Below are 12,228 nucleotides of genomic sequence, written 5' to 3' on the forward strand. Positions count from 1 at the left end.
TCAGCGGTACGCCACTATAGCGCAAACTGCGCCAAATTTTGTTGTCTTTTTTTGCAAGCGAAGGACAATGTGCGACTGACCTGGCCGTTTAGTGTCACGTGGTGTACAGCGCTAACTTTGAAGTGAACGGCGCAACGGGTAGGAGACAGGTCGAAGCCATTCAAAAGCATAAGGTAAAAGTAAATCGCGAAGCAAATCGTGGCAAGCAGCAACAGGCAGAAGACCTTCCAGGGAGGGGAGCGGAAGCAAAGCGTCTCAGGCGTTCATTTCGACACGAGGGCGTTCGCATTCAACACCACTCATGACCGTCCTCGACCATGGGTTAGTTGCCATGACATTTCATGCGCTGGTGGTCGCAGTCGGTGATTTTAATATGTATGTGTCGGCACCGAAGAGGGAGTGTGTTAGAGGACCTTGCGATGCCGTGCCGATCCGGCCCAAACGACCGTCACCCAGCGGCGTACGTGCACCGACTTTACATCTGAAGTTGCAAGCAGGGGGTCGAACTGTAACCGAAACCGAACACGTATTTTTTCCGCCGGGTTCATGGGCTCGGTGGCTGCGCCACGGAACAGTCATCTCAGCCGCTCTTGTTCCCAATGCAGGTGTACGTGTCGTTCGTCATTCACGTACTCTCCTCTGCCTCCTTGGTTGCCGCGACTGACGGACCAGCAGCCTGCGAGCCTTTGTGGCTTGAAATCAGCGCGGGTACCCGTGCCCAATGCGCCATCGACGTCAACGCTCTGGCCTGTCAAGCGGTGCCCCCTCCCGAGGAAGTGTGGAAGCGGTGCCCCCTCCTCAACTCCCCGTCCCATATTCAGCGACACCAGCGGAAACTACACTCTAATCCTGGTAACCCATAATGTAACTTCTAAACGGAAGTAACCTATAAAATAAAGGTTACAATGGATTCATTTTGATGTTTTCTTTATCCCTGTCCGTTCTAAGGGTTACAAGCGTGAGGTTAAAAGCGATTTATAGGTTACAATAATGATTTATAGGTTACATCAACAAAATCTGACATGTAACCTCTACGTTGTAACCTATAAAACGCCCTGTAACCTCTAAGAGATGCTCGTCGCGCCTTCTCTCCCGGCGGCCGTTGATTTCTCCGTTGCATGACGGGATATAGAGAAATGGCGGCGCCGGCAGGCCCGGTGGCCGCGTTTTCGCGCCACTCGGGCCTTTTAACCGCTGTGATACCCTTACGATGAAGCGAGGATTGCTGTTACAAGACTCATTTGTCGGCGTGAGTCGCGGAGGCTGCGGCGAGCCCATTTGTGACTGGCAGCACTTCACGGCCCGTTCTTCTACGACCAGCATCAAGTTCGCATGTTGGACCAATGCCCCGGCGCCAGTGAAAGCGAACCCGGTGAGTATATTCCCTTAACGGTTTCCGTGCTTTCATTGGATGTATCTTTTCGCTGGGGACTTTTCAATTTGAAATTGCAGCATTCGAGAGGGATTTTCGTTACCTGACTGGTTGCTTCGCTGGACGTTTTCTGTTGTCCGCGACGGCAATTGAATGAACTCACGGGCTTGCGTTCGTTGCGTCAGACTAGAGCGGACGATCGGGAAAGCACAGATAACGGCGCCCGTGACCTGCTTTCTGCTCTGTTTGCGCGCCTTCGTCATATGTTGAGCGTTTTGTTTACGCTGTTCGCTGCATCGGGCGCACTTGACGAGTTGTTGGCCCATGTAATTGTCAGGTAGCTCTGTTTGAATAATTGAATTTTTTCCCATTAAAGTCTTATATTATCGCGCTATTCTCTGGGTATTATCATTTTGTTTCAGCCGTCGGGAAATGTTCATTTTTCTCGCTGCATATATTCGGAATGGTGTCTAGTTTATTGGTCTTGTAGTAATATATCCGGATAAACACAAGGTGTGTGCTACAGAAAAGTAGTCCACTTAATGCTGCCCGAACTTTCTAAACTCACTTTTGTCCAGCACAAGCCTCTTTTTTGTGAAAGTTTGCCTTACGGCACAATAAAACGTTTTCGTATGTACAACACTCCTCATTTTTTTCATTCTTTTCCTTCAGTGGGTAAATTTTGTGTTAGACATTTTGAGACAGCGGGCCATTTCCACCATGTTATGTAGTTTATTATTCTCATTCGCACAAATCAGTCGTTTATTTATTCGCGTAGTATTGCAGGGCAAATGATTGTCTCGCGTGATCCTAGTGTAGTGCAGTAAAGCGACTTTACAGAATGGTGGTATGTATGAGCCAGCATGCAGGCTGCTTGATTGTTGTTTTTTGAAGATACAGAAATTGTGACGAATTACACAGAGACAGGTGCAGGTGTAAAAATGGGTTCTGCACCCCCATCGGATCCTGGCTGTTCAAAAAGTGTGGTTGCATCTGGCTACCTATGCTATGACTTATCAGCACTACTGTTTTTTCTTGCAGGCACTGTTCCTTGAGCTGACAACCAGGACTCCCCTGCGTATGACACAAGTTGAAATGAAGTCTGATTTCAGCGGAAACAACGGTATGAAAATGCAATAACTAAAACACATTCATTCAAATATTCTTTGTAAAGATGGCACCCAGGCCTGCACAGACAAAAGTATGATTCACTTGTAAAAATGCGAGGCCTTTCTTCAAGTGTTATGATGTTATATTTCGTATCTTATTTTGCCTCATGTTTAGTGACTCTTTCTATTAGTTCGTTACTACATGAACGTTATGAATTCACATAACGATTTCCTCAGCATGGAGCTTTGTAGTTTTTCAGCAACTCTAGCTATTCTATAAGATGCGTGGTTTTGCAGAGTCAACAAGAAGAACTCTTTTTCTAAAATAGCTCTGTAAGAAATCTCCAGCTGTTAGTGAGTGCTTGTGCTGTGTTCTTTTTTTCGTCTTGTCAAGTTTGAAGTGTTCTTTCATTATGAGTGTATACCAACTGCCCAGCTCTAAAGCCTATTACATTTTAACCCAAATAACCCTTCGAGTCATTACAGGTACAGACCTCCTGGGAATGCCACTTGAAGATCGGTGCAAGTTCTAGATGTATCCTCTCCCACAACACATCTGGACGAAGAAAAAATGTAAGTTGGCGATTCCTTTTTACTGATAGCCGAGGAAGAAACCACCGATAAGAACACTTTACTTAAATGAAAAACGTTTCGGCTTCCACGTGGGATCCTTGTTCAAAATGAAACTGCCAGTACAAGGGGGGGGGGGGAGGAGGATGTTTAAGTACAGCCAAAAATGTGACGCAGGTGGCGTCAGCATCGTGAAAGCACGTTTCCTGGGTTTAGTGCGACGTTCGCTCTGTTGCGTGTACTAGTGATTCCACATGAAGGCGCGGAAACGTTTTTGTTTTCTCGTTTGCAAATGTATGTCAGTTTATCTCGTAGCCCAAAGTTTCTGCCTGTTCTGGGTGAGCATGCAGAAACATTTCGCGAGATAAACTGGAACACGTACGGCACGATTAAAATTCGGGAAGGTTGGCCAGTATGACTATAGTGGCTTCGCGTTGTTCTGAACAATGCGGCCAAATTGCTCTGTGTAACGATTACTGAAATGATGTGAAATTATTAGGAAAGGCCGTAAATCACTCCTCTGGTGTGGCCTTTCATTTCATTCTCTGGTCTCCGTCTTCATTTTCGTGCAATATATTTTTCGTACTTCACATGCCTGTGGTTTGGTGTGAGGGGCTTATGGTTGCACTGGATTTTGTTCTTTTTCTGAAATTTTCTGTAGATGGCTCTTCAAGGTGGGGAAATCCAAGTGACGGCCCCTCACATATATACCCCCATCTGCGGCAGCAGGGAACAAGATGACCGCGGGAAATCTTCAGCGTGCCCTGATTTTGTGCCTGCTTGTGTACTACGTAAATTGCGAAGCTTATCTCTGAATTTTTCCAAGCGCCTTTTTTCGTGCAGGAAATTATAGATACCATTTAAAGTTTGTCCAAAAGACAGATTGCAATCGACCTAGAAACTTGTTAGTGCTGCATAAAAAACGATAACTTGGCGTGGGAATCACAACTCAGGTGGACTGTAAAGAGGAACCTAAGAGGAAAGTGTAAAGATGGATTCGTAAAGGCGAGTGAATTCCAAGTGTAATAGTAGACTGAGTGAAACGGAGAATGTAGGGAACATAGCCATAAACACTGCTTTGTATGAAAAAGTGAATTTGTAATAAATGTTCTTTCTACTTTCCCACATTCTGCATTTTTTCTGTGGGGAACCATGACAACAACACTGTACTGGGAAAGTGCACCCCTGAGAACCATCTTATAAATGTAGCTCAAACTCGAATTCGTCTGAAATTGTTCAATGGCAGTATCCAAACAATTCGGAATGCTTTGCATACATCCGTGCAAATATTGAGGTAAAAAATTTGTATATTTGGCCATGTTTGTGAAGCTGTTCACGCAACATTTATTAAATAGGTTTAATAAGGATATATGAATAAACCGAATTTTACCTGGAAGTCTAAAGCAATATAGGAAACACCAATTCGCCCAGGAATCCGCACTCGTCCAATACTCATTAAGGAACGATAATAACGTTGGGGTGGTTCGCAGCTTTGCTTTTTAATAAATAGCCCACAGGTGTTTCATAATAATAAATGTGAATGTTCAAAACTACCGATGCGAAACTTCTGGAAATGTGCTCCTGTTAAATGCGCAAATATGTGTGCATGTACTGCAATTCTCTTTTGATAATCATGGCCTAGGTTGTCAGACAAGAATGTTTGGCTTAAGGCTATGTTATCATAACTTTGGCGTCATTTTGAAGTATGCTATCAAGTGCATCTTTCCACTCAAGCTTGGTTTCACTAAAGCCTAATGTTGTTTAACTAAAGCTCAATTTAGCAAAAGACCTATCATGCATGTTTGATACCGGTTTCTTAAACGGCACAAAGCTGATGCAAACATCAAATTTAGTTATGCCTGTTTATAGGACTTAAGCGTTGCCAATACTCACGAAGATTTTTGGGTGACAACCTGGGTAACGATTATCGAACAGGTAATGCAATGCATATATATTAAGAGAAAATTTTCAAGCTTTTTGGCACTGCTGTTTTAGGAATTATAAAAGTAATTTCTCTTTTAACCCCAGCCGTGTGGCCGGCAGTTTATTAAAGAGACGAAGAAAAGACACCCGACGCAAAAGTTTAGACGGCGCAGTGGACAGCATGGTCGCACATATCTTCCACTAACGCAATGTTTGTTTACCACGCGGGAAAGGCGCCTTGGGGGTCTCGCCACAGCGGCTCCGGCGAAAGCGCGCCTGGCGCGCAACATCACACCTTCCAATTGTGGCCTTGGACGGCGGTAGATGTAACTTATATAAAGGTATACATGCTGAAAGCTGCAAAGTAACCCATAACTGCGTAACCCTTACGTGCATACGTATATAAAGGTTACGAAGATATAGGTTACATTTGTACCTTATAAATTATAGGTTACAAAAATTCGAAAATGTATACCTCTATTAAGGGTTACCCAGCTTAGAGTGTATATATGAAGCGGCAACATTCCGGCGCGGCGCTCTGTGGGCTCGGTGGCTGCGCCACGGAACAGTCATCTCAGCCGCTCTTGTTCTCAAAGCAGGTGTGCAGACAAAGCTCTCTATTTTCTAAAAAAATCAAGCAATTATTGTTTGGTCCAGCTGCCGAGCCCGCAGGGCTGTGTATACTTGGCGTTTGAATGCATTGGCGCCATACACTCTGTATCGATATTACTGTGTGAGGACATTGAAACCAATCCAGGGCCTTCTGACTCTGTTATTCTTACTGCGCTGCAAAAAATATCTGCCGGGGCGCTATTCCATATAGCCCAAGTTCCGCCTGCTGCCGAGCCTACTGCTTGGGCTATGAAAGTAAAGATAGTGGAGCATTCGGTACACCGCGAGCGAAACCGCCGGAATTGCGCGCAGCACGCCTGGCATATTCAGCGCGCTGTATTGAAGCCGCTTACGTTGATAACATACGGCCTGTGCTATCTTCCGCATGCATCACCATCTGAAATCGATCTGCAATGCTCATTCCCTAGCTTTATGTAGATAACCCCACGGCTACTTTAAAACCCCCAGCCTGGCTGTTGGCCCCACCCGGCCCGGGGCGGTCTGTTTTTTTCGTTCGGTGCTCTGTTCTTCCACTGAGTTATGTTTGGTACTTGGCTTAAGGGTAGTCCGAGTGCAGCTCTGCGCAAGCACAAACCGAGTAATCAAAGGGATCCACTTTAGCGAGCGGAACGCGCCCTGATCCCGACCATCAAATATGGCTTTTGTTTACGGCATGTTTGAGTGTGCACGCCGGGCGCTTATCAGAAATTATCCCGTGTAAAGAGCGTGTTTTGCGAGGGCGTTTTAGACGTTTAAACGCCCCGCATCATTTTGTAATGACCTCCATGACGTGCTTAACAACATTACAATAAGGTTTCCCAAATCATCGTTTTTTCTTTTGGGGGATTTCAATTACCCCAATATAGTCTGGACACAAAGCTGTCCAGGAGTTTCGGGCTCGTCACGAGAAACTGCAGAGTTCCTTGATTTGTGTTCAACCTTTCATTTTTCTCAACTTGTCACCGAACCGACCCGGATGTCAATAACAAGTGCTAATGTGCTTGACCTAGTCCTTACCACTTCCCCAGATCTTGTTTTCTCACTCGCTTGCACGCCAGGGCTCAGTGACCACTGTTTCATCCATTTTTCTATTAAAGCGAGCACAAACAAAACACGCGGTAAGCCAAAGTACGTCCGCGATTACCGAAAAGCTGACTTCTTGTCGTTAGGTAAAGACTTGGAGGTATTTTTTAATGATTATATGCCTACATTTTACGAACGAACGGTCACAACAAATTGGGCTCTGTTTAAAGACAAAGTGCATTCCCTAATTAATAAGTATATACCTTACGAGTGATTTCTTGCAATCACCGGTCCCCGTGGTTCAACATTACTCTTAAACGTCTCTTAAATGAGAAGAAAAGGATGTTCCGCAAAGCAAGACAGAGCACTAACAACACCACGTGGACCGCGTATCGTAGCTGCAACTTAGTATTTCGAAACGCTATACGAAGCGCAAAACGTGTCTTTTTCAATGATACTCTTCCCTCTTTGCTTGTACAAAACACCAAAAAGTTCTGGAACGTCATTCGTGGCACGAAAACAAATTTAATATCTCTAGTTGACGAAAAAGGCGCAGTTGTACCCCATTCTGAAAGCTGCGTTCTGCTTAATGACGCATTCAAAAAAGTTTTTCTACCATGTCAGCCACATCCCCATTCATATCCCTGCGGTACCGCAATATTTACTCCAATGGAACCACTAGTAGTAGACTGGGTTGGAATAATACCTTTAATTGCCAAGTTAAAGCTTTCCTCATCGTCAGGGGTTGATGGAATAAACTCAAAATTTCTGAAAAACACCGACATTTATTGTTCCATAATTCTGGCGGAAATTTTTACTCAATCACTTAATTCTTTTGCATTACCTGACGATTGGAAAATTGGCAAAGTAGTACCATTCTTCAAGTCTGGTGATGCACATAACCCCCTTAATTATCGCCCCATATCGTTGACCAGTGTCCCTTGCAAGCTGTTTGAACATATCATTTACTCAAGCCTGGTTACATTTCTTGAAAGTAACTCCTTTTTTTCACCATGCCAGCACGGATTTCGAAAAACGTTTTCTTGTGAAACTCAGCTAATTTATTTTACAAATGACCTTTTCTGCGCTCTTGATGATGGTCATTACATTGATTGCATTTTTTTTTGGACTTTTCCAAAGCATTTGACCTCGTCTCCCATCACTTGTTATGTAAAAAAAACTACGTGATTTAAACATCGATCCTCGTATTCTAGCCTGGATTAAAAACTTCTTAACCGATAGATTACAGTTTGTTACAGCCAATGATTACGATTCATCTTTCTGTCCAGTCACCTCCGGCGTACCCCAAGGTTCCGTGCTCGGTCCACTCCTGTTTCTCATTAACATCAATGACCTGCCTAACACCATTAGATCTCACATTAGATTATTTGCAGACGACTGCGTTATATACAGAGTGATTTCTTCTACGGCTGACTCATCAACACTGCAACCTGACCTTGATGCAGTAGGTAATTGGTGTGACAACTGGCAAATGCGTTAAATACTAACAAATGTAAAATGATGAGACTTTCGCGACGAACTAATCTTGCTGAAACATTACCGACACTATACACGATTCAGGGACAACAACTTGAAATAGTTATACTTATAAGTATCTAGGAGTACACATATCTAACAACTTATCCTGGGAAACACATGTTAATTATATTATAAGCAATGCTAACCGAACACTGGGATATGTGCGACGTAATTTTTTTATGGCTCCATCTAACTTAAAACTAGTTCTTTACCAGACACTAATCCGCCCTAAACTCGAGTATGCCTGTTCAGTGTCGGACCCTGCGCATGACTACCTTATTAACACCCTAGAATCCGTACAAAACCGCAGCGCACGCTTTATCCTATCTAATTATGCTCGCAAGGTCAGTATATCTTCAATGAAACGAACGCTAAACCTGCCTCCTCTTTCCCTTTGTAGAAAGCTGTCACGGCTTAACCTGTTTCATAAAATCCACCACTTCAATCCACAGCTAAAAAATGAACTTCTTTCCAGTCCAGCATACATATCGTCGCGTATAGTGAGCATCCCTCATTGTCGTACTAATCTGCGTTTCCATTCCTTGATACCTAAAACATCAGACGATTGGAACCGCCTGCCAAGTCCGATCGATACCTACAATCACCGATGCGCGCGCATTTCGCTCAGCAATTGAACGACATTTATCTGTACTATAGTAGTGTCCCTCATGTGTTTATTCCCTTGCGTATTTGTATAGCTCATCTTCTTTTGGCATTGAAAAGTTGTTTTGCCATTTTGCACTAGTGTAAATTGTGTGTGCACCTAGCTTATGGCACTCTGGCGCTTACTTTACAGTATTATTTTAAGTGCGAATGCACTTCTTAAGCGAGCCTGAATCGTCCGCCGCCGTCGTCCGCATAGCAACAGCTGAGCTGCGGGTGCGCGCGCTCCTCGTCTTCCCTAGCAACGGGGGGAGATGGGCGCGCGCTACTCTCCTCCTCCTCTCTCCGCTCAGTGACTGCGGGTGTTGGGCGCCTCCTCTCCACTTCGGGCGGGAGAGCTCTCGCTCGCGTAGCGGGCGCTCCGCATTCCGACGCGTGAGGGCGCTCGTGTAGCCCTCGCCCTAACGGCGGGCGCTACTCTCCTCCTCCTCTCTCCGCTCAGTGACTGCGGGTGTTGGGTGCCTCCTCTCCACTTTGGGCGGGAAAGCTCTCGCTCGCGTAGCGGGCGCTCCGCATTCCGACGCGTGAGGGCGCTCGTATAGCGGCCGCGTGGCGCGGGAGGGTATTAGTCGAGCGCGCGCCGTCGTCGAGAGCGGTCGCTGGTCCTGCATCTCGATAACGATGATGGCGGACCGGGCAACGGTACCAGCAATAACGATTGAAATATCTTTCTTTGTAGTCGTGTGCGTGTGTGTAATCTCTTGACTACACATTAAGATCACGATATCCACCGTAATCGCGCAATCAACAACCGTGCATTCGCACTTACACACTCTCCCCCTCGAGGAAGTGCGAGGGAATTTTTTTTATGTGCCCTGTATTATATGCATATATTTACTTACATTTTCAGTGAGTTGTTCTTGTTTTTGTATTTATGGCTTCGCATTTTCTTTGCTGTAAACTTCCCTTTTATGTAGTTATTTTCCCCACTATTTGTACAAACCCCACTCCCTTCTGTAACGCCCCATGGGCATTGAAGGTACCGAAATAAATAAAAATAAATAAATAAATAAATACTGCAGCCCCTTTGGGGCTATTGCAGGAGTGGGGGTAGGTACGAAATATCGATTTGGGAAAACCAGGGTTTGGGAAAACATGTAGCATAACTGCCATTAAAGAATCTCTACTGCTGCCCTCCCTCGAAAAACGAAGAATACTAGCATTACTATCTTACTTCCACCGGCTTTATCATAGTGCGTCGTCATTTGCAGGACTGCATATCAAACCTGCCCATCGCATTTTTCCACGTCTAGATCACCCTTTCAAAGTCCTCCCCTTGTTTGCCCGTACTAATCTTCTTCGTACATTCCCGTTGTTCTTGGCCATCTTTCTTTGCAATCGATTACCAGAAGATATTGCCACAATTCATAATCACGATTTGTTAGTAAGCCGTTTGAAGCGATTTTTATGTATAGATAGCTAAAATTATCAGAGCCATGAACCATGTATTATGTGCGCTTGCTTTGTATTTCTTTTCCATTTACTGTTTTTTTTTGCTTTTCTACCTTTTCCTGTTACATGCCCGCTCTTGACTGTTTGCTCTTTAATTGAAATGTATTCCACACATTGTCCCCCCCCCCTATCTAATGCCCTTCGGGGCATTTAGGGTATCTGAATAAAAAAAAAGAATGCCTGAAGGGGGCTTGGAGGTAGATAGTTCAGGGTATTTTATAATGGTCGTGGAACAAAATATAAAGAAACTTTAATCTGGATATCATTCTGCAGTCTAAGGGATTTCGGAGCTCTGCCCGTTTTCGTAGATCGGAAACACTGGTAAACCGGGAGTAGTTCGAGAAGATAAAACGCAAAACCAAATTCTGCACGCGTTCAACTTTGTATGCTAAATATTTTTGGTGGGTTCGCCATATTATGTCGGCATACTCTAGAGTCGGCTCAATCAGAGATTTATAGGCATTAAAGGGACACTGAAGTGAATTTGTCAAGCTCCCGTTTTTGCTTGCACTGCGTAGACTGGCTCAAATTAGCACACTTTTCATCGTTTATCTGGTAGACAAATCGGTAATTATTTTCCAAAGCGCGAAAGAAGAAAAACTACCATGCGCAGTTTGTGGCGGCCGCACCAACTAAAGCTGTGACGTTGGGAGGAGCGGGCACCGTGATTGGACAATGCCCAAGGTGAGCAACCAAACAAGTTTCGGTTTCGGTTCTGTAAAACACAACCGGTGGCGTTGTTGGATGGGTATTCTCAATAACTCAGTAATCATCGTACCGCGCTTCTGCCATGTTGTCAGCTGTAAAAATGCATAAAGATAAGCCTCCCAGGACGGCTTGGAATCGTAGCATTCACTAGCCGAGGCCTACGCAGTGCATGGGCGCCCTCCGCGTACCCGCAGACGCCCAAATGTCATGCGCTTTTCCCCCATATTTGGAGCTTGCCGCACTCATGCCTGTACCGTAAAAAGCGTGTTCGCACCAGGTCAAGGGTCTGTTGATTCTGGCCTGTGCCCACTGCCCGCAAGCAGTCGGTGCTTATGGCAACACCACGCCAACGAGAACTCGCTAGCGCGCCAGTGCCAGCCTGCGCGCGTTCTGGGAACTAGTGGCAACAGCACGCCAACGAGAACTCGCTAGCGTGCCAGTGCCAGCCTGCGCGCGTTCTGTGAACTAGCTCGTGGAGCCGTGAACGTTGTGGCCCAAAAAGAAGTGAACTCAATGTAGAAAACATCGGCAGAAAACAAAAAAGTTAACTTACAAAAAAAAAAGCACGTACCCGCGGGGACTCCGACTCGTGACTTGCAAAACACTTCCGGCGACATACCTAGCGCCCCAGACCACTCGGCCACGGGACGGGCTACGCCGCCCTTGGTAATATAAGGTATATATTGTACAACAAGTTTACACTTTTATTTAGTTTTGGCATTTCAAGCAGCTTAGGTGACTATTTGTTGTATTGCGCTCGTGCAGTAAGCGTCCCCCGAGTTTCCACAATAGCTCACGTCTAGCAATTGCATTTCGTAGACGGAAAAGCGTTCGCAAATGCGTAGTCGTGCTGCTGACCGCTGTGCTTGTTCGCCCAGCGCAAAAAAAAAGTGCTTCCCGCACCCTATTTTTACGCTGTACGGTAAAAATATCCGTTGATTTTATTTCCTTAGTACCTATATTGGCTTCGCTGACTCTTCTCCCGCCTTCAAGAGGCCTTATATTTTCCTACTGGCGTACCAGTCAGCGAAACGTCGCATGTGCGCTTGTGCAGCGCTTGTGTGAAGCGACCTTGACTCGGAGCTAGATACAGTGTACAAACTAACCAAGTAAAGAAAGGCCCATTCTTAGATTCACAAACGTGTCCTGGCTTCGTTTCAACTGAGCGAACGAATTGCGACGACCCGTCGGCGGCCGGCGGACGAAACGCTGGGCCGACTGACTCTGTCTGAAGGCCGGGGAGCCGTGCAGTAGCGC

General features: G+C 45.4%; 1 long non-coding RNA gene across 1 annotated transcript; it reads left to right on the forward strand.

Moving 5' to 3' along the window:
- Window positions 1-1,013: 1,013 nt before the first annotated feature.
- On the forward strand, window positions 1,014-4,111 carry LOC144158153 (uncharacterized). Its single transcript, XR_013319955.1, has 4 exons — window positions 1,014-1,372; window positions 2,414-2,495; window positions 2,968-3,054; window positions 3,713-4,111. It is a non-coding gene; the product is annotated as an uncharacterized LOC144158153 (long non-coding RNA).
- The last annotated feature ends 8,117 nt before the right edge of the window (window positions 4,112-12,228 follow it).

This window comes from Haemaphysalis longicornis, unplaced genomic scaffold (genome assembly GCF_048455015.1).
Source record: "Haemaphysalis longicornis isolate Haplotype H1 unplaced genomic scaffold, Haemaphysalis longicornis Haplotype H1 scaffold_10, whole genome shotgun sequence".
Classification (NCBI taxonomy): domain Eukaryota; kingdom Metazoa; phylum Arthropoda; class Arachnida; order Ixodida; family Ixodidae; genus Haemaphysalis; species Haemaphysalis longicornis.